Consider the following 24,435-nt stretch of genomic DNA (forward strand, 5'->3'; position numbering starts at 1 on the left):
TTTTAAACGGAACGGCTTTATTTGACACACAAATACGTCCTTCCCCTCGGGCGCCCGAGGCGGCTCGTTCCGAGGGTTTTATGGGCGTTTCATAAAAAAGCTCTTCAGGAATCTTTGTCCTCCCCCCGTGACTCGCCCCGCAGCGGCCAGCCCGTCGAGTCTGTCGCCGCGGCGAGTCGAGGCCCGTCTCGACCTGTTTAGGCAAATTCCGTTCATTTTGCGGAAGGCGCGGCGGTGCTGCGGCGCGGCGGTCTGAATCCGGAGACGTTGGCCAGGGTGAAAGTGGAAGCTCAGGTATTTCCTTTGCACCTTAAAGACATTTTCCCGTGGTTTGGAAGTCGCCCCCGGTGTGAGGTCTGGCTCCCTTTGCCGACTCGGCTCCTCACGAGCGATGCGGCGAAGGGATTTGTGACATTTCTTTTCCGACCCTTCGTGCGTTCGGCTCCCAGCCACTGATCATTTAAATCAGTTATTTATTTCGGAAGAAGGCTGAAGAATTTAAAAAAAGTAAACCGGTCACACGCAATGCGAATTATGCCGTCGTTCTTGCGTCGCAAGTTTAGAGACTAGTTTCTGATGACTGAGTGTCGACTCTCAGTGATCAGAGAATAAAGGATAGACAGACGGACGGACGGACAGATGGATGGATGGATGGATTGATAGACAGACAGATAGACAGACAGACAGATAAATAGACACTCAGACTGACAGACAGACAGATAGACAGACAGACAGATAGACAGATAGACAGATAGATAGACAGACAGATAGATGGACAGATAAACAGATAGATAGACAGACTGATAGATAGATAGACAGATAGATAGATAGACAGACAGAAAGAGACAGACATAGAGATAGACAGACAGATAGACAGACAGATAGACAGACAGATAGATAAACAGACTAACTGATAGACCGATAGACAGACAGATAGACAGACAGACAGACAGACAGACTGACAGATAGATAGACAGACTGATAGATAGATAGACAGACTGATAGATAGATAGACAGACTGATAGATAGATAGACAGATAGATAGATAGATAGACAGACAGAAAGAGACAGACATAGAGATAGACAGACAGATAGACAGACAGATAGATAAACAGACTAACTGATAGACCGATAGATAGACAGACAGATAGATAGACAGACAGACAGACAGACAGACAGACAGACAGATAGACAGACTGACAGATAGATAGACAGACTGATAGATAGATAGACAGACAGACAGACAGACAGATGGTTGTGTGATGGTGCCATCATGCAGTATATTGTGTATAATATGCTGCACCACGGGTGGTCCTCACACACTGACACTCAGTCTTCATCTCAGTTTCCACTCGTGCTCCGTGTTCATCTCCGAGTGTAGATGCCTAACGCACGCTCCCCGGCGGCGGCTCCCCGGCGGGCGAGGGGCGGAGCCAGCAGCGGTCCGGCGTCTGCACAGCCGTTGGACTACATCTCATGTAATGAGTGGCCCCCGGTGGCCCCGGGTCCCCCGGCAGGCGTCCGGCCGGCCGGAGCGTCACCGAAGGGGTTTGCGAGGAAGCCGCTCTCGTCCGCTTTAGTGTGTGAGAAATGAGGGCTCTGTATGGTCCTGGCAAAGCCAGCGCCGAGGGACAGGGACCCGACCGCGCCTCACTTCGGACGCACGTGGAGAACCTTCACCCGCTGCGACTCTGTACACGACGACGACATTAGGTTGGATGCGTTATCGACGACTGAGTTTTCCCTTTTTGCAAATTTTTTTTTTTTACCAGAAGTCTGATGACATTTGATTATCAAATTGATCTGTTTCCAGGTAGATAACAATTAAAATGACCTCCCGGTCCCGCCGACGATTCCGGTAAGGCATGTTTTTTTGTCGGAGGCACTGAACTGAAGATCACGTCGGTTAATTAGTACGAAAAAGGCGGAATGGCCCTGGCTGAAATGATCACAGAACACTGCAAGATGAAGTCACTTTGACGAATACAGGGTGAAATATATCTCACCAGCCCTAATACAGAGACAAATATTCAAAATGTATAAATGAGCTTTCATCAGGGAAATAGTGGAACCTCACGTTAAAATGTGTGCGCTGACTCGTAAACGGCCAAAAAACTCAATTTGACACCGGTACGGTCCTTTAACCTTGGTCTTGTTAAAAACTCCAATACCTTGCACCGGCGCTTGTTGGCAGAGTTTGGACTTTATTATTTCGAGTAATTACTGTTAAAGGATTAAAACCCCCTCCCTCCCTCCCTCTCTCTCTTGCTCACTTGAATACCAAACATGGATCTAATGGAACAGAAACAAACTGAAAGTATTTTGGAAAGAAGTGAAAGTTGCTTCAACAAGCGACAGACTTATCAACACTCCCTAGGAACATATACAGTACACGCACGCGCGCGCGCACACACACACACACACACACACACACACACACACGCGCGCTGTAGTGAAATTGAAATTCACATAACACTACACACATAAACACATAAACATTAGCACACGCTCCGCCACACACCCTGGAAGCCCTCTGGTGCCGCTGCACCTGGAACCTGCCGCCACCTCAGCTCGCCGCTGTGACATTTCAAAATGAGTGACTATTAAAATGCCATCATAAGAAATGGAGTCATGTCGTCAGGGGTTTATTGGAGAGTACGTTCAAGGCACCTACACACGAAACACCTCATTAACCCAGTTGATATTTACACTCCCGCGGCTCAAACCCCACGGGCCGGAGCGGGGATGGAGCGGGGAAGGAGCAAGGATGGAGCTGGGATGGAGCTGGGATGGAGCAGGGATGGAGACCCCTGCCTCTGTTTCGCAGTTTGTGAACCAACCTATCGCTCACTCACTCACTCGCTCACTCACTCGCTCACTCCCGCCTCCGTCTGAAACCTTTGGTGTTAGAAAATGTGGTATATATGAACAAGGGCATTCTATCAATAAAAACACAGCATCTCTGCTTTAAACATTCCTATGTGGTCGGCACGATAAGAAAAAGCCCAAATGTTGATTGTCATCATTTTTTTTTTCTTATTTTTCAGTTATTTTACAGACCAGGTCATCATCGAGCTTTCATTAAAGTACCTTCTTCACGCGGTCATCTAAAGGATTATAAACCAAAAAAACGAAAAATAAAATCCCACATGCGATCTACATCTTTCTAGCCACATACACGCAAGTTATATCAGAACGACCGGCTGTGCCCCCACAGGTGTGCTCTCACTCTGTGGAAGGTTTTTGGTCAGTGGTTTACGAAAAGATTCCACTTTTTGTGCCAGAATGTTGCTGTCTCGTTGTCATGGAAACAAATGTCAACATATTAGGGTAATTCCCCACAGAGCCACACACACACACACACACGCGCACGCGCGCACACGCGCACACACGCACACACGCACACACTTTTACATTTTCACCGGGAATGATTAAGTTTATTTCATTATATAAGGAAACTACTTGACTGCTGGACATGAAGGAGTGTGTCCTTCATTCTTCGGTGTTCTTTTGTTTGTTCTTTTGTGTTGTGTAATCAAACGTGTATCAAACTGACACAGCAGAGGGTAACAAAACATTATTGGCTACAATGCATTTGGCAAGAAACCATGAAATGACAGTTGAATAAGGATATATTGGATAGGATATATATTCACTATACTACATTCCAATATCTTTTTTTTTTTTTTTTTTTCAGGGGGATGCATTAGTTGGATTACATTACTTAAACAAAATGTCTTGACTTTTTTACAGCCTACGCTATTCCTTAGGTTGCAAAAGTGTTTTTTACACGATGTGTCTGTTAAAGATTGCACAAATAAGATTTCTCACTCCTTACAAAGTACTTCCATGTCTCGGTATCCAAGTGGAATTTCAAGCATATCAGCAAAACTCCCCCGGTCGAGCCGCCACACATGCTGATATGGAAACGAGCTCGGGTGCCTGGCGCCACGTTTCCAACAAAATATTAAATTGCTCCACGTCGAGGGCACGCCAATCAGAGGGCAAATGGGGGCGAGTCGTTTATTTATACTCATAACCTCGCTGCTCCGCGGTCTGCTCGCACCCTGCACGGCCGAATTACGCCGTCGCGCTCCTCAGTCGGTGCTCACCCCTCACTCATCCCGTCAACCGCTGTTTGAAGTGGAGCTAACGAGCAAAAGCCGTGGTTTGGTTACGCCGCCCGCCGCCGCCTTTTTTGCCTGACGCAGCGGAGTTGCGGCTCCTCTGGGCCCCGCGCCGCGAGGTGACAAGCTTCCCATTGTCTTGTCCGTTGAACTCCAGGGAGGGGAGGGTGGGACACGGGAGGAGGAGGTGAGTAAATTACATTACATTTAGCAGACGCTTTTATCCAAAGCGACTTACAATTGTTCAAACACTGACGGACGCAGCCATCAGGAGCAATTAGGGGTTAAGTGTCTTGCTCAAGGACACTACAGCATGCTAGCAGGAGGAGCCTGGGATCGAACCAGCAACCTTTAGATCACTAGACCACCAGCTCTACCGCCTGAGCTACCATCCCCGAATAAATGCCGAATTGAGTATTCCACGCAGCCGTGTAATCGTTTCAAAGTATCGATCTCATCTTAAGATGGAGGGATGATTCATTCATTCATAAGATCTTTGAAAGTCACCCTATATTTAAGGCGATATAGATGTGAAGCAGCGAAATCACGTCTCTCCGTGCCTGCTGGCTGGAAGGTACAGCCTGATATGGAAATTAGGAGGGCAGGAAGTGATTCACCAGCGGTCCTAAATGCTTCAGGGTCCCTCAAAGCTCCTTAAAATGTGTTAAACGTGCTACTCCCACGGACATATAGAGGGCACTTTCGGGGACACACTAATATGTTATCGGACACTAAATTAGAGTTTTTTTTCCATAACTGAAGTAGCCTCAAGGAGGCTTAAGAAAAGGTTAGATGGGTACCAGAAAAAGAATCGCGTTTTTTTTAGCGACTCTTGGACGAATAGAATCAGGTCCTCATGCATGTTCTCCTCCGGTGTGGATCCTCCTAATTGACAGGCCACGGTGATGGGGGCTGGGATCTGCATCGCCTTCAGGACCGGAGGAGGGCTACGTGGGCAAGTGTTGTCGTGCCCAAACTTTTGCGGGCGCTTCGTCGCTCTCCCCTTCTCTGCCGCTCTCCATCTCTCTATCTGTTTCTGCCGCTCGCTGTCATCTCGGCAGGCTTCCCCGAATAGCTGATGGGCTACACATGTAACACGATGAACTGGCGCTTCCATAAGGAAGCCCGTGGAGAAGATGAGGGAGGCACAGCCCTGCACAGCGCTACGCTGCTGCTGTGTCATTTTCTATGGCTTTTTGCACCATTGTATATATTTTTACGGTTCATGCTTACAGCCCTGTGTACATCCAGTATGCAGATATATATGATGATGTGTGGTGCTGTAACACCGCAATTTTACTCCAGGGATGAACAAGGTATCTGTCTACTTTAGCAAGCAACCTTTCCCATGACAATAGGGCTTGCAAAATCTTTGAGGTCTGTCAAAATGTCTCGTTTCCAGGTAGCAAAAGACCAGTGAATTAAGCCAGGGAAGGTAGATTCACAAAATACGGGCATATGCGATACAGCTACGAAAGGTGGAACTCCAAATAAGGGCATATGCGACACAGCTACTGAAGGTGGAACTCCAAATAAGGGCATATGCGATACAGCTACGGAAGGTGCAACTCCAAATAAGGGCATATGCCATGGAAGGTGGAACTCCAAATAACAGCTAATGCGTTACAGCCAGGGAAGGTGTAACTCCAAATAAGGGCATATGCGATGCAGCCATGGAAGGTGGAACTCCAAATAAGGGCATATGCGATGCAGCCATGGAAGGTGGAACTCCAAATAAGGACATGCCTGCGTGCCAGCCAAGGTGAAGCATCCTCCCTGCATGTGGATGAAGAGTGAGGTAAGTAGAAAAAGTGGCTACGATAGTGGATCTTGGTGGTTTATTATAACATAGGGTTATGTTTTCAGTTGTAAAATTCCGAAGTCTAGTGCTTGAAATAGCTCATTTGCCACACCCGTACATTTCATCTCCGAGTCACGCTGTTTTGAATGTCATTGAGAAATTCCATTGATCTCTATGAGGCTCTCTTGGGGGCGTGGCCAAAGAGTACACCGGCAGTACGTCACTGCTCCTCAAATCGCCCTGTTCTCAGATAGAAGTGTATTGGTTCAATGGACCAAACTTATAGTTTTGCGTTAAGTTTTAGCCACTTTAATGCTGGAAATGGGTAGTATTCCCCTTCAAGGGTTTTGATAATATAAAATAAAATTATTTCCATTCCATGTTTTGAGGACGTATGGGTTCTCCGCAGTGAAAAACAAAGTCGACAATGAAGGTGACAGGTGTTAAGCTCCTTTGTTAAGAACAGACCTCCCATAAAATTTAATTTAACAATTAATGAAGGCGAATTTAGAGCCTGAATCATAGCGTGACGGGACTGACACACTATGGAGACATAAACACGCTCGCTGCTAATTTCAGAGAATAAACCCCCTGGAGGAGGCCCAGTTCTTATATCTAATTAGTAGAACAGTGTTGTCTTTGCCGGCAAAACATTGGACTCGATGTGGACAGCAGGGAGCCACATGGGGTCGGGTGGGCAAGGATAATCCTTATAGCTCATCAGAAATAATTACATATGCGCTACATTACATATTTGCCAAGTGAACAGGTTTATGTCCACGCAGGCTTACAGCTCCGTGGCACGATTAATCCTCTGAGCGGCGGAGTCTCGGTTTTAAAAAACTGCTGCTGCTGCTGGCTCCCGTCCCGGCTCCGGGGTGAAGAACGTGACGGGAGGATGGTGTGCGGCCCGGGGTTCCTCTGGTATTCAACACCGGGGGGCTCGGATGACCGAGAATGACAGAATACAGCTGAGGCAGATGAGCCCCCCATCGGCTCCTGGAGGCTTCAGCCAACAAAGCAGCGACGGCGTCGAAAAGCAGGAGGACTCCAGCAAAATAGTGATCCACTGGGTTATTTAACGTACGGCTGCATTTGCTTTAATCTCAGTTTGGCTTTTGCCTTTAGACATATGTTTACAGGATATTCCCAAAAATCGTTTAGATAGATGGCATATTCCCAGTTTCCTCATTCAGTTACTGTGTGACTGTGTGTGCAGGATGAGAAAGTGGGGTGCATGCAACAAAGCGTTGCTCTGATCGACAAAGCTGCTGCCAGCGTAAACTTTAAACTGAAACCTTGAGTTCACCCCAAGCATAAATTGTTTCCTGCTTGGCCCTAAGAGATGTGGCGTAGGGCTCATGCATAATAAACCTCCTCTCATTGCTTATCTTATGCATGTGCGAAGGTAAGATAAGATAACACGCCATTATGGTACAGCAGTAGAGTTTTACAGAGAAGTGCAAGTCAAAGGAATATGTATTAAAAATGTATTAAAAATAAAACAAAAAGTATGTACACATATAGCCAGAGGTTAAGAGGGAGTAGCACTATGGGCATGCAGTACTAACATTAAAGTAAAATATGAAGAATATATAGTAACAGTGTGTAGCAATAATATGCAATGATGGTATTAGTATATATGCTGGTATAATAAATATGTGTGCAGCCATATTGTATACACATATTTACCCTATAGTCTTCTAAGATATAGAATTGAAAAAATAGAATTTCATTATTACAGCAATGATAATGATAACAATAATTGTATATATATTATATATACAATATTACTTATTATATTACTATATAATACTAATAAAAATGTAGTACCAATAATAATAATACTAAAATAATAATAATAATGATATTATATTATTATTATTATTATTATTATTATTAATAATAATAATGATATTATATTATTATTATTATTATTATTATTATTATTATTATTATTATTATTATTATTATTATTATTAATAATAATAATAATAATAATATAGCACATTCTGTGATAATATGCTAGGACGTTTGGAGCAGACCGAGGGACTCTCTCCGACCGTGTCAGACCAGACGTCGCTCAAAATCGTGGATCCTTTCTTTCTTCCTTTCTTTTATTCGCTCTCCCTTTGCGGGAATGGGAGCCGCGCTGGGCTCGGGTTGGGAGGAGGGCGAGTTCAAGTTCAAATTGGGGTTTGAGGAAGACCCGCCATGTCAGCTGTGCACTACGAGCCGGAGCGCTTCCGCCGTACGGTTGGCTGTTCATGTCACGTGAATGTTTGTCACGCGTTTTTTAAACGACAGCACGAGTTGCGGTTTTCCAAATTTCCTTTGAACGCAGCACCGGCTCAAGCTGTCTGTCTTGGTGTCGCGCTCGAGGACGTGCGGCGTCGGGTTTGGTGCGATTTGAAACAAGCGAACGGTTGATCCGCTCTGTGCAGCGGAGGCGCTTTGCGACATCATCCGATTCCACTGGGCGGGGCGAGGGGTGACATCATCATCCAATATGTGAAGCACGGGATGCAGGCCTTGCTAACATGAGGGCAGGGGAAGCGCCGGAGATGCGAGCCGAGCGCCGGGCGCGTGACCTTCAGCGTCAGACACGCACGCGGCAGCGGGACGCCGGCGCAGAATAACGGGCGGCCCACATGAAACGACTAAATCATTGACTGAAGAGGTCTGGACCGGGCTGATTCTCCTGAAGTTCTAATATGCCTATATTTTTCCACATTTGGTGCCTATTTTTTACTGCAAAGTTGTCCTCACATTTAGTTAAACTGGGCCATTTCAAACGGGCATGCGCTGGAGGGAATCTGCCCGTCTGTCCGTATGTCCTTCAGTTATTCTGACAACCGTCCGATCCGCTTCACACTTGTCGGGCGTACTGGACGGGCACGCACTAGTTTCTTCTTAATCAGATATTTGTGAAGTGACTGGAATTCTCAACAAAAACAGATGCGTGTTCTCACTGGGCGCGCATTTCAATGAGGTCGAAGTCAATGAAAAGTGAATCAGAAGTTTTGATTTGCAAACGGCCAAGCCCTGATTGTGAAGTCATGATGATTACACAAGATCTTGCGTAGAAGATGGTGTTTGGGCTTCCGTGGGGAGTGGAATATTATTATAATATAATATTTTTTTAAATATTGTTATATTTTCCCAGCTCTGGGGTTTCTGGCTTCTGCAGAAACAAAAGTAGCCTTTTGCAAACAACATCGTCCTAACATTTGTGCGTCGATACTTCACTGTTCATGCTTCTGTTTATAAAATTCAATACAATTAAATAAAATTAAATGTAATTTTGTTACTTTTGCTGCTATAACACCGGAATTTCTCTCATGGGAATAATAAAGTGTTTTGGATAACGCCTTCTTCTTACTTTAATGTCTCTGCTCCCTTGATTGAGTTCCTTTACATTCATTATTTTATCAACTAAAGGGAGGCCCAGTGAAATTCATCTACAGAGCCCTTACAGCCACATTCTCAAAAGGTTTAAGTAGAGTATACAAAAATGAAATAACAATAATAATAATGAATATAGCTGCAGGCAGCAGTATCGACACCAATTACAAATTCCCACGGAACGTAGGATCAGTTCCCGCTGTTGCTCCTCTTCACGTCGTCATTACGTCTAAAACTAGTTACATTTTCAGAGTTTCCATTGAACGCAGCATCGACTGACGTCGTGACGCAGTGACTCGGGTTTTCCAAATCCTGGTGACACGCAGAATTACTAATACAAGGATACACTTGTTGCGTGTTATGACTCTATCCCAAAAAATGAGAAGATGGCTGTCTACTTCCTGTAGTCCACAGAGTCCTGCCCCGCGGTGTCTCTGTGGATGGAAATCACCCCGTGTGGACGTTCCCAGCAACACGGTTCCATTCAAACGGATTAAACACATTTCATTCAGACATTTCATCAACTTTTTAAACCTTTGGGACTAAAATAAAACGGACGCGATTCGGACCCGTTGCTCTTGAGCTGCAAGCCAACTCCGTGTGAGGACACCAAACACGGAATATGTTTTGGACTGTTTTGGACTCCTACAGTTTATGTGTTAGGACTGGCTCCAAGGCCCCAGGAGGGACACGGCACCGGGTTAGATGCGAACAGAATGAGTTTCTATTTAGAAAAAGTTCAGAAGAATAAAATATCAAACTAAACGCCCTGCTGATGTCAAGCAGGTATGGCGATACACACACACACACACACACAGTTTGTAACCACTACAGAGCGATGGAGTCCACACTATGCAGCTCGCACGGCGCAAATGGACGTTCGTTGCCGCAACTTGCGCATATACAGCAAATTGGATGATGATCTCACAAAGCTCACAAAGCTTACTCCACAAACTCATATCGCTCCAGCAGGACCTCCGACTGGAGGTTTTTGAATGGCTACTTACGGTCAAATTTAGTCGGGCTTGTCACTAATTCCGTCTCCAAATGTATATTGACTTGAATAAAACATGAACCACAAGATGTCTGAGGTGTCCCGGTTCTAACGACACCCCAACCGTCTCCATAGATGCTGCGGTTGTCCCGTTCCAGACACCTTTAGTCCGAAAAGTGATTATTATAATATTAATAATCCAAAAAAATACCCCTAATAATAATAACAGTATAAAAATACAAGGTGTATAAAATACAAAAGCCTTGAACCCTAAACCCTACGTTGGGGAAACCCTACGTCCCGAAAGTTATGAAGAAATTTGGTTAGGGTAAGGTCAGCATGGCCATCCTATTGGATAGGATGATAGTAAAACACACCACATGTATTAGCATATTAAACAGAGCAAGGGTATAATGAGAGCATAAAATAAATCATGAAGATAGCAACGTGTCAATATTTGGCACGATCTCATATCCTCTCACTAAGTCATATTAATGAGAGACACACTGCCTCCCTCCACGCAATGACCCTTTAAACTGTGACCCAACGTGCTTTGTCACCGCATTAAGTACTGCATCAGGGACATCTGGATGTCCCCAGTCTATTGTTAAGGTTAATAGTATATAGTCTAATATTAAGCCGTCAGAAAGAAATGTTGAGATTTGAGTTATTTCCACCATTAATGACTTTCAGAATACATAAAAATAAAGAAACTTCATTGAATCTTTTTTTGTCCCCCCGCCCGCCATTTCCCATAAGTCAAAAAATGTCTCTCCTATCTCCAGCTCGAGCAAAATGCCACGACGAGCACCTGATCCTCAGCCAAAGAGACCACATCCATCCCATGAGGTACGACAGGATAGTGCGTTTATAAATCACCATCTTATCATCACGACACTGGCTGTCCGTTTGAAGCAGGATTGATTTTATGACTTAATTTAAATGTTGACACTCTTGGCACTCGGCTCAATACCTGGTTTGGTTTTTTCTGCACCCTCATGTCCGAATTTGGGCTACGGGTTGGCGTCCTCTGTTGACACGGTGCGACAGTGTAGGGCGGTAGTGGAAAGTATTTTGTTACTGTACTTGTGTGTTATGTTTTTCAGGTATCTGTGTGTTATGTTTTTTAAGCGTCTGCACTAAAGTAGAGTCGGTTGATGAACGAACGCATGAGGAGCAACATGATTAAGGTGTCCACTTGCCTCATTGAAGCCGAATATGATGGAACATTAGTATCAGATGTTACAAATACGCCGCCGACGGTTGCAATATCGGGAATACTGCCATCTGGGGGTGGAATCTAGAGGACGGTGCAGTAAATGGCCCCATGAGTGTTGGTCTGACTGGATTAAGCTGCAGGCCCTGGCCCTGTCCCACGCCCCGCCCGATGCCGGGGTGGGGATGTGGCGGGTGGGATCGGCCCTGGCTTCCGGTGCGATTTGGATCGGTGTGTGCATTGGCTCGAGTTTTCCTTCCATGTTTGGCAGCTTAGTGTATCTACAATGCGGCGCCTCCGGCTCCCCTGGCACGGCTGTCCAGCTGCTGCAGAGGGTGAGGGGGCGAGTTCCACCTGTAGCTTATCTGTTTATTTTATTTATGATTTTTGATTATTTTAATTGTGTCGATCTTTTCTGCGGTTATTTATTCTTTCGATAATAATTCTGTCTTCTCTTTATCCAAGACTCCATTTTGTTTACCTGCTTAGGATCCCAGAGCACTATTCGTTTTGGGCCAGACAGACTTTTTTTTATTGATATAAAATATTCTAATTGTGGTGCATGCATTCATTTTATATCCGTGGGAAGGTCAACACAGTTCTGGTATTGTCACGATAGGACAAGTGGGCTGCAAGCTGCCCTGGAAAAGACAGACTCAGTAAGACAGGAAGACATCACTAACATGGTACCCTGCAGAATATTGTCTCTCAGCATGGAACCAGTGCTAAAGAACCAATCAAATAAACTAGATAAGTCTCTTAAAGGGATATGCTGCCCTGTATAAAATGGGCTAAAGTAAACCAGCGCATCCACTGGTCCAAGACCCTGTGGATATACAGTATTTAGCAAAGTTATTTTTCTTCTTGTAGACAATAATAATTGATGTTTATAATAATAATAATGATAATAAGAATAATAATAGTAATAATTACATATGATGATCAATATTATAAATACTTATAATCATACTATATGAATAATCTTGTAATACAATATTAATAATATAGTATTATACATATCAATATTATTTTCTACTTGTGATATTTTCTACTTGTGTTTATCATATTCTTTCAACCCTTTTTAAAAAAAATAGTCTTATATATTAAATTGTTTCAAAACATTTTATGCGTGGAAAATTTTATTTTTCCAGTTCAAGGTTATTGTTTAGAAGCTTTTTGAGAACCCTGTGTTGCATGCGTTGTTCTATAAAAATGCTATTTTTGATTAAAATAATGATGGCTTTGTTCATCAGCCCCGGCTGCCAGGTCCCAGAATAAAAAATTCACTCTATGTTCAAAAAGGGCTGAAAACTCGGTTAAAATAGATTTTCAATTTAGATTTCAAACCGCTCGGTTGACTCGCCGCCTCCCGTTGGGAGTGAAAACTGGACGACAAAGCCATGCAAAATCAGACGCCAAACGCAGAGGGACGGAGCGAACAACGCTGAACAACAGAAAGGAACAGGAGGAGAGGCAAACAAATAGAAACAAAACAAACCTTAATTTCCCCTCCCCTCGCACCATCAGATAGGGGTGTTTCTGAAAGCCGAATCTCACCGCACCACCTGCCGTGGTGTGTGTGTGTGTGTGTGTGTGTGTGTGTGTGTGTGTGTGTGTGTGCGTGTGTGTGTGTGTGTGTGTGTGTGTGTGTGTGTGTGTGTGTGTGTGTGTGTGTGTGCGTGTGTGAGAGATAAGAGGAGTAGTTTGCCTGCGGATGTTTGGTCCCAAGTCTAAACTGATTAGTCAGAAAAGGAGTCATACGATCAAACACAATAGTTTTCCTCTCCCGTCCCCTGATTAATCCCCCCCATGTGTAACTGTGCGATGCTCCGAGGCGTCGGCTGCTGTTTCGATCACGTAAAGCTGCGTTTCCGCCCAGAAGAAAATTGTCGCAATCATTATTCCCTCCAAAATCAATGTTTGTTCTACAATCGTGTAATTGCTGCCGGGGCTTCTCATGTTGTATTGCGTTCCATCAAGGCACAATTAGCGGAAAAGCTTCACCCTCCTTTATTGATAAAAGCCCAATTAGAAGGCGGCGGGGATTGCCACTGACATGGGAGAGCTAAGATATGTTGAATCCAGTGCCGGTGGGCCGACGGGAGTGTTGCATCTCCTCTCTCCTCCTCCTGTGGGGGCGCGGGCACGTTCTCCCTCTGCGCCCGCGGGGCTCCTTCCTTCCACGGCAAAGAAAGCGGTGAATGTCAGCCACACACGGCCATGACATTGCCCTTGATCAAGGCGCTGGAGCTGGAGCTGGAGCTGGAGCTGGTCCCTGGGTGCACGCTGCCCTTAACAAGCTCAGATGCACAGAGGAGGAAATTACACTTTATACTGGTATATTGATGGAATGGTCAATAAATGGTCAACGGTCACTTAAATTCTCCATCCACTTCCACAAATATCTATGTTGTATATTGTATATTTATGTTGTGTGAATATATGTATTTTTATTTTATATGTATTTTTTATGGGGTTTTTTTCATGCACTGTAAATTCCACCTTATGCCTCCTTGCCTGTCTCTATTTTGTGACTCAGTGTTTGTGTTCTTACTTTCTGTACTGTATACCTACATCACATTCACAGTGTGAAACACCTTGGGAGAAACATGTCTAGGAATTCAGTGGATATATGGGGCAGTAAATAAAAAAAGCTAAACTACTAAATAACTAACTAACTTGATAAATAAATAAATGGAAAATATTGGACTATTCTACCCCTGTATTGCAGTGCTTGGGTGAGTGTAGGGTCTCGTTCCCACCTGCTGGGGGCAGTGTATGCACTGTCCATTCCCTGTGGAATCGACAGGTATCTGGACTTGTGTGTAGAGGGGATGGGTGGTTTGAGGATAAAGCATAATTTATATTATTAAAACATATTTTAGCCAAATATCTATTCATTTTAGAGCCGGGTTACTTTTGCTTATGGTTAAATAATTCACCCAAATCACCCAATAGCACAAAAGAGAAAACATGCATTGTGTTAGTTGAAGAGCAAAGAACATTTAATAAGGCTTCCTGAGTATTGTTCTCTTCGCTTTGCCTAAAACAGAAAATACAATTACAATGCTAATTATTTGACTGCAAACCACCTCAATAATACCACCATCCTTTTACCTTGGTATTATGATCGAAAAATGGATTCAGCATTGTACCGCCTGGGAAATGGCCTTGCTATTTCTACCATGCCAATTTTTATTCATGTTTTGAACTGTGCCGTTGTGTTTTTTTTTTTGTGAAGAAGTGCTTGAAGGGCTTTAAATGGCAACACAACAGGACGTCAGACTGAAAAGGAGCAGTCTCGGGGCCCATTCAGCACCAAGTCTGGATCCAAGAACTCCTCCCAAATGTTTAGCTGAGACAGCAGGAAGGCGGACAGAAAAGTTGGCCACGCATGCAATTGCAATCACATGCGCGAGCACATCCACACAAATGCACCCACGGAGGCCGGCTTCACAATGAATCTGACAAACAACAAGCTGTCAACAAAAAGTTGCAATGCGCTGCGGTGCGGGATTTCCGCGTCCAGTCGAGGCTGTGGGCTGCGTTAAAATGTTCCTGTGCCACGTTTCGGCCCGGCACTACGACCGGAAGTTACGTTGGTCAAGTTTTTTTATTTACTCATTTTATTTATCTAGTCCCCCGCGACCCCACGAGGATAAGCAGCATAGATAATGGACGGATGGATGGATGGATGGATGGATTTATCTATCTCTATTTATCAAAAAGCCAATTCTCTAGTGCAATATGATAACCCTCCAGCAGCTGACTCTCCCCACTCTTTCTCCCCCCGATCTGACGCTGACGTATCTGGCCTCCTCCTCTCCAGCCACCCTACGACCTGCCCCCCGTGACCTTATCCCCTCTCACCTTCTGCGGGCCATTTCTCCCACCCTCATGGCCTCACTCACACACACCATCAACACACCACTGGTGATAGGAACATTCCTAGACACATTTAAGCAGGCCTGAGTCCCTCCACTACTCAGGAAACAATCGCTAAGCCCATCGCAAGTAGAGAATTACCGACCTGTCGCTCTTCTGCCATTTCTTTTCCAAACACTTGATCGTGCTGTATTTAAACAAACTAATCTCTTTCTCACACAGAATAACCTGTTGGATCCTAACCGGTCTGGCTTCTAAAGCGATCACCCTACTGAGAAGTGTCTGTTTCACGGTTGTGGACACTCTGGCTGCCCATAAAGTATGTGTTCTGATTTTTCTTTATTCATCCGTCGTGTTCTCTTGTCCAGTCTTTCTAATGTGGGTTTTACAGGGACTGCGCACAGAGAGATTGAGTCTTACCTCTGGGATGGATCCCACAGGGTGTCGTGGAAGGGAGAGGTGTCCAAGTCACAGCAGGTGAAGACCGCTGTCCCACAGGGATCTGTGCTCGGCCCTCTCCTCTTCTCAATGTAAACCTTCTCACTGGGATGGGACATCCAGCCTGGCATGGTTTCTCCTACCACTGCTACTGCTGACGACCCCCAGCTCTACCTCTCCTTTTCCACCAGGGGACACCACTGTCTCAGCGGGAATCTCAGCATGCCTCACAGACACCTCTGTCTGGATGAAGGAACACCACCTCCACCTGAGTCTCTCCACGACTGAACTCCTCATCATCCTGGTGAGTCCAACCATTCAACACCACGTAAATGCTCAGCTTGGCTCGCCATCATCAATACCATCTACGTCTGCTAGAAGTCTCGGGGTAGTGATTGACGACCAGCTAACTTTGTCTTTGTCAAATATCCTCTGCCTCCCGATCAACAGATTCACTTCCGGATCTGTTGATCAGGAAGATCAAACGGTACCTGTCGGAGCACTCGGCACAGCTCCTTGTCCATGTGCTTGTCATCTCACGACAAGACTACTGCGCACTCTACCGGCTGGTCTGGTTAAACCTCTGAAGATGATTCAGAATGCAGTACTGGGCCTGGTTTTCAACCAGCCGAAAGGCGCACATGTCAATCCTCTCTTCATCCATCTCCACTGGCCCCCTGTAGCTGCCTGCATCAAGTTCAAATCCTTGATGCAGGCCGACAGAGCAGTCGCTGGATCTGCCCCCACACACGTTGCATCACGTATCAGGCCATGTTCCCAAACCCGCCTCTGAGGTCTGCAAACGAGCGGCGGCTGGTGGTGCCTCCACTGCATGGAGTGAGTTCTCAGTCCCGACTCTTCCCATGCGCGGTTCCCCAGCTCGTGACGCTCAGCAGAGGCACTCACAACCTCCAAGACACACCTGAAGACAATGCTCTTACAGGAACACCTGAATACCTGATCCTCCCTCAGCTATGACTAACTATTCTTGTTTCTGTTTAGATTAAGTTGTTGTTCTGACAATGCACTAACGACACATGAATTGTTCATTTTGACTAGTTTCTAAGTTGTTATTTTGACTTAATGCATGAGTACTTATCATATAGCACTAACATATAAAATAAACACTTTTTTATTCTTATTCCTTCCAGCACTTGTATCTGGTTGAATTTAAAAACGGGAGCTCATGCACTTAAGTTTGTGGTTTCTCCAATGGTCGACATATGCTTTGATTGTTTCTAGCCTCTCATGTAAGTCGCTTTGGACAAAAGCATCTGCAAAATGAATACATGTAAATGTCAATTAAAGCTAACTAAACAAGTGACATACATATACTGTATAGAATAATGACATCATTAGCATTATCATTGGGTGTCACTATATTTACTATCAAAAAATCTCTTTATATAAGAATTATTTGATTTTTCGCACTTTGCAATTACTATATAATGGGGATTTTAAATGCTTATTCATGGTAGGTAAATGTACAGCTGACCAAACTACTCTGTTGTACTGGAAAAAACGAGTTCTCCCATTTTCCCCGACATATTTTGTGATGCAAAGCCCAGACGCAGTCCACCCGACGGCCACTATGTCAAAAGCGTTTTAGGAATCGGTGTGAATCCCACTAGAGACGTGCAACGGAGTGTGTAACTGGTGTAACACATACTATTTAAAGTCCCTCCGGGATTTCGGAGTTTTATTGTTGCAACCAAAAATTGCAGCAGCTTTACTCAAAAAGATTGTGTTTTTAACTACTACCAACAGGGGAAATAGAGGAAGGAGGAAGGAAGGAGTCACTTCCTTGGATAATAGACATTCTGCTTCACAGCAACAACTCAAAATATGTTGCTTTTTCCTGACCATAAAGAACTATGGTTACAAAAAGAGAAAATACTTGAATGGTTTTGGTTTCAATTCAATATACCAGTAAGCACCAAATGAAATCGGTAGTGTATGACGATGTGCTGACACCGACACAGAGGTTTTATCTTCTCGGGGAAGAGGCGTCAAGTTTAAGTGCTCTGTTGATTTGGCTATTTATTGCTGAAAAGTTCTGGCCATTTGTGAAATTGCAAGCTCTTGCAAAATTGCTGAGATTATTGCAATCGCAAAATCAATTTCCTGGAAAGACTATTAGATAGCTCAACCATTGCAAAGTGGGATGTCTCTCACAATGCAAGGATCTCTACTTATATGGTCTATTCTTTATAGAATAAAAATTCAAATGAAAAATTCAAAAAAAAAAGAGTATTTTACAAGTCATATGTTACGGAAAAGTCCACATTAAAGGTGCACTTGTCGATTTTCAACATAACATAGCTCCGTTTGCAAAGGCTGGTGAAATAACTAAAACATTCTGAAAATTACATAAAAATATAACTCATGCTCATTGGCTGAAATGATGAAATGAAAATACTACTTCTACTACTACTACTACTCCTGTCCTTCAGATGGAGCTCCTCCAAGCACTAAATAGTCCTGTCTGTAGTCCATCTCTGAACACAGAAGGCCGCAAAACACATGAAGATGATCCTCGGTTGGAGATCACATTGGCAGCCTCCAGAGGAAGGATGCTGACAGTATGCGCAGATTGCCATGATCCTCTTCCTCATTTCCAGTCACTGGTCCTCTATGTGGGATTCTCAGTGTTCCGGTCCGCTGCAGCATAGCTCAAGGTCCCCCAAGTCCAAGGCAAAAAAAAATAAGGCCATGGCGTTTGGCGCAATTCGAATTGAATGTGACTGATTTACTCTTTTTATTCTAGCGAAATAAATCGTTTCGACAGAACGAATTGATTGCGCGGGGAAGCCAAACCGACTCTTCTGGCTCCCCTTCGCCAGAAGTCCTCCCCTCGCTCATTGTGCACTCAAACCGACTGAATCAAACGAACAAAGACAAATGAAGATGAACGATGTCTTTCTACCGAGTGACTCAACTCGTCCAGAACTGAATCTCAAAACAGAGTCGGACCTTTCACCCCGACATACGGTATAGCTCTCATTTTCGGAGTGAAACTCCGATGAACACAGAGCAGCTGTTTGGATGTATTAGCAATTTCGATCTTCGAAGCTCATTTCCATTCTTTACTTTTTTAACCGTCGCCTGAAAATATATTCACAGCCCACCTGGCGAGCTCACAGCGGTTGAAAAACACTGGCGGAGATGCTCGTCTCCCCGTCACAACCGATACATCAGAAATTTTCCCCCTCGGCTCGTTCGTGAGAGAGGCCGCAAAGTTGTCATAGCTCGCGACAATGAATCTCAAGACTTCCAGCTCGTGACATCCAAGACCTTCTGACACAGCACAGCCACCGGGAATTTTTTATTTATTTTCTTTCTCTTCTCCCTTTGATTCGTCGTGGATTTTGACGGCGTTGCGTTAAACTGGAATTGTTGCTTTGTTTCAGCAGACCACCAATGAAAAACGTTTGAGTGCCCCTGATGTCGGCCAGTCTTAGCAACGGCGGTGTCCAGCCGGCTTTGGGAACAGAACAGTGCACGGATCATATCTCCACGGTATCTTATTAAAATGCTCGACGCTTCCTCTTCCCTCCGGCGCGGGGTGATTCGGAGAAGTTTGCAAGAAAGGTGACGCCTGTGTTTACACTCTCCCTGCAAATCTTTCCGATTAACGAGACGGCACCGACAAACGGTGTTGTGATTTTTTTAATGATCTATGAATAAACATCATGTTTCATTGTCCACAAGAACGGTGGCGTTGCAGCGCGGGCTCTGCGCCCCGGTCGCTCCCTTTCTGACGGTACCAACTACCGTGCCCAGGGCTCGCCAGCGATTTGGGGCGCCCCGGGATCGGCGCCCAAAAGCATTGTGTGCATTGACAGTTTGCCCAGAGCAGCATCCCAGCCACGCCCCTGCACAAGGCGCGGATTGTCTTTCACAACGGAAGACATTACATTTTATTACAGCCGCCTGCAGATCACGATCTAGATGAAGCCAAAAGAAACCAAGTGGCCATCCAAGTGGCGCCAATACCGATTACTTATTGGCAAACATCAGAGGGGACTCCGCGCGAAACCAAATCGGTGTCCGAATTTGCCCCACAGTTTCAAGCCACAGAAATTCACTTCGTTTTTGCTTTGGAGATTGCAAGTTGCACATCATTTGTTTTTCGTTCCTTCACCTTTACGAAATTACGTGATAGCAGAAATTGAAAGTCAAATTAGACTTTGCTCGGTGTGTGGAACTGGGCACGTGCTCACTCGAGGCTGTTTTCCAGCAAGTGCGGCACAGAAATTTGAAAACACCCCAATTAAATGTTCTGTCAGAACCAAGGGAGGGCGAGAGAAGTCTGGCGGGAGCTTTCTCTACATTTTGAGATTGCATTTTGCACCAAAGCAGAAAAATCAATCATTCACATTTCAATGTTAGTATTTTACTTTTTGGGGATGGCGCACACAGCTGGTATAATGCGATAGCAATAGTACCCAGGTGCGAATGTGTGAAGCTGTACGGAGCAGCTGAAGTTATCATAACGTTTAGATAGAGATACTTTTAAAGGCTACCTTTTAAGTTCCAGCCGTCAAGTTAATTCTCCTGCTATACCCCAAAGCCGCAATTGTCCAGGACATCTTTTTTTTTTAAATTATTCTTTCCGAACAAAAGAACCCCACGGTTTCCAGTCCTTTACCCTTCTGGCTAATGCAAGCCATTTTCTTAACATTTTGATTAGTTTTCCACAGGTGCCGCCTCTTACTTACTCCGAAAGTCTCCTCAAAAGGTCTCGGCCTCGAGGCACAGGCTCTTCTTTTTTTCTCTGACTTACAGCAGAGTTTGCCTGACGGAAAATAAATCCCATTTTACCACCGTAGGGCCAAACCGTAATATGCATCAATCAAGCAGTTTATATATATATATATATATATATATATATATATATATGTGTGTGTGTGTATGTATATATGTGTGTGTGTGTGTATGTATATATATATATATATATATATATATATATATATATATATATATATATATATATGTATGTGTATATATATATATACTGTATATATACACAGAATAAAATACAGGATCTAAGTTAAAATCCCTTGTGGTGAAATCATATCAAATGGTGCACTGATTGCTCATAAATACTCAATATTTATTCGGGTCTGAGCCCACAGAATGTGGGAGAAGACCCTGTTGTTATTGCTCCGTTGATTCTTCTTCTCGCTCTTCTTCCGTTTATTCTTCTTCTTCAGCCTTTTTGCGTCGGCTTTTCGGGGGGCCTTAAGATACTCGAAAACTCACGAAACCTTGCACACTCGTTCAGTCCCGGTGAGGCGTTTGATATTCTGTGGGTCCTGTGCATGGGTGTGGCAAAATGGCTCACAAGCGCCCCCTAGAAATTGTCAATCATTTTAAAACATCAAACCGAATTCACTTTATTTTCACGACAAGTCACAAAGTTTGGTACACATATGTTACATCACTAGACTAGTAAAATATTATATTGGCACCATGACCTAAACGGCCCTATTTAATTGAAGGTGCCATTTTAGTCACTTTTTGGTCATTTTTATGCTTTGTTCTTTTGCAAACTCCTCCGAGGTCCAAACTTGCATCCCACCCACACTTGCAGGTCATCGCTGCTTGCGGCTTTCATTTGTATTGTAATCCCGTGCGATAATTCCCCTCATTAGAATGTTTCAAAATGCCGATTTAAACCTAAAGGCCTGAAGGTCTGTTCCCCTCTCCCTCAAATTGATGTTTTGGCAGCAGTCTTCTTCGTTGCCATGTTTGCCTCAGAAAAAATCTTTTCTAACGTCCGTCCAGGCTTGTGCAAACTAAAATGAAAGCAGTTTGGGGATATGAAGATGACGTAGGGGGTGCGGAGCGTTTCCTGCCAAACAGGGAGAGTCTGGACCGGACCTCCAGTTTGGCGAGCTTGAAGTCGTTGTCGTCGCCGTGGAGGGGACAGCGAACTGACTGGCGCCGATCAATAACATCTGAGGACCTCCGCTGACACATCATTGTCGATTTGTGCCATGAGCAAATAAAATATTACTGATTGGCACAGGTGGAACATTCCAGGTTCACAAAGTAAGAATCCTGACATGTCTTTTGCTCCACCCATCCAGCTGATCCCGATGATTTACCTCATTAGTTGGATGTCTGGGTTGGCGCTGATTAGCAAATCCACGTGTTTCACTCAAAATCCCATGTACTCTCTGAACCATGGAAGAAAATGGACATTTTTAATTTTTAGATTCTCCTTTAAACTGATCCAAAATGTATATTTAATAGTAATAATAATAATAATAATAATAATAATAATAATAATAATAATAATAAAAATGAATATAGCTGCAGGCAGCAATACACAGGGTCCAGCTTATTCGGTTTATGTGCATGTTACAGTTTTTATGTTTCTGTGAAATGCATCAGAATTTATTAAACAAACAAACATCGTGGAGTTATGTCAATAGTACATTTTTTTTAATATTATGACTGACCATGACTACGAGATGTTTGGACAATGGCTTCTTTATTGTCTTAGATTTGTAGCTATTTTTTGGCATCTGGAACAATAACAAAAACAAACGTAATTACTTCTCATAACAGCAAACAAATAATAAAAACATGTTATTTTATAAACATAATAAATAGTTAGTTGTAATTACTACTTCATTTTGTCTGTTCATAATCTACATTTGGAAAATTCAGTTTAACAGATTACTTGTCTAAATTGTAATGCAGACAACATTTATGGAAATTTAACATTAATTTATCATGAGAATTATTATGGAGGAACTTGTCAAGACAATTTCTGTCTTTTAATTAAAATCTGCTACGTTTAGCTGTAGGAAACTGTTTATACATGACGTTTCTTTAAAAAAACCCCATTAATTTTTTACTTTAAACCAAATCTTGTCATTTTTATAACTTACCTTGTTGTGTGTAAGTACATCTGGAGTCTCAGTGAAGGTAGGTGACGTTGGGTCTCGTGTGTGATTGTCAATGATGACGTTTTTAAACAAGGATTTACGATAGTCGTCGAACTTGCGTGATATTTTGGTGATGTTTTTCCTTGGATTACATTTTCAATGAGTTACATTTCCTTGAAATACAAAGCAAGGTTGTGGTATTTCTGTAGTTAACATTGCACACCCTTTATTATTCCAACAGCTCGCTGGATCTTGAACGCATCACTAAGTGACACATTGCAGTGGATCCGACTCAACGTGCTCACAAGTTTTTTGTTGTGGATTACTTTTTCCGCAATTTTCATGAATCTGGCAAAGTAATGGGGACCACGGAGATAAAATATCAATCGAACAGATCTACTGACATCTACCAGGTAAGAAGGTACATAAATACACATGTAAATGCATCGTTTGTAATCTCTAACCACTACAGAGTGATGGAGTCTACGGCATGATTTAGAGGAAGCAATATATATATATATATATATATATATATATATATATATATATATATATATATATATATATATATATATATAAATAGGTCTTTAAAGGGAACCAGTAAAGAAACATTTGGCTGACCTTATGTCTCATAGCATAAAGTGCAGATGGTCTTTTGCACATTTATTTTCAGCTTAACAGAGAGAAGGTATAGCAACTGAGAGTGAAATAATTTGCCATGAAAAATAAAATAAAAATCTGAGACAAAAAAAAAAGAAAAGAAGTGAAATGTCTCCTTGTACATAGTCGAAGGATCCTCGCTATGAGTATCGTGGTCACGCTGTCAGAGAGGCTTCAAATGAAACGCTGTGCATTTTGAGGGGAACAGATTTCACACACCGCTGGATGGAGTGCAGAAGTGTTCTTTTAACTCGATGCATTACGACCCGTTTTTCCCTGTTTCATATCAGCAAAAAGGAGAGTGCGATTGAAAGCTACAGCCCTTCACAGCTTTCCAGGACGGCCTAGTAATTGACAACTTAACACTATGAAAGGTGTGCTAAAGTGCTTTTTGGGAGTGCACATTTTATTCATGAAAAAATAAAGCAGGAGAAGCATGAAATCACAGCCATTTTATGTGTCCAAGTTCAATACACCTTAGTTGACAAAAGATGTGCTGCGACCACTCTTTGGAACTGGACTATACACAGCAAATACTATTCTATGAGAGTAATACTATACAGGAAAATAAGGTTCCCATATTTTGGCCCATTCTGACCCAGCTAGGTTTCTCCATGTTTCCAGCCATCGCTGGTGGATATACCTGTTTTCCACAATGATCCCCAGTTGGCAGCCTTTCCCAGCTGGGTGCCACCCTCTTCTATGGCTCCCTGCTGTGGTTTGACCCGAGCGAACAACAAATATCCATCTCCTCAGTTCCATGCAGTGGCAGGGGGCGTCCACCCAGAGGCGCCCCTCTCTCAGGGCAACCGCATTGCCGCGTAGATTCCCGGCACGATGTTCCACCTTAAAGGCAAACTCCTGTAATTCCAGGAACCAGCGTGTGATGCGGGCATTACGTTCTTTGTTTGTAGCCATACATCTTAGGGGTGCATGGTCCATTGCTAAACTGAACTTTCTGTCTAGCAGGTAGTACTTCAGCTTTGACATTGCCATTTGACATTCTT

Source organism: Zeus faber, assembly GCF_960531495.2.
Source record: "Zeus faber genome assembly, chromosome: 17".
In the NCBI taxonomy this organism is placed as follows: Eukaryota; Metazoa; Chordata; class Actinopteri; order Zeiformes; family Zeidae; genus Zeus; species Zeus faber.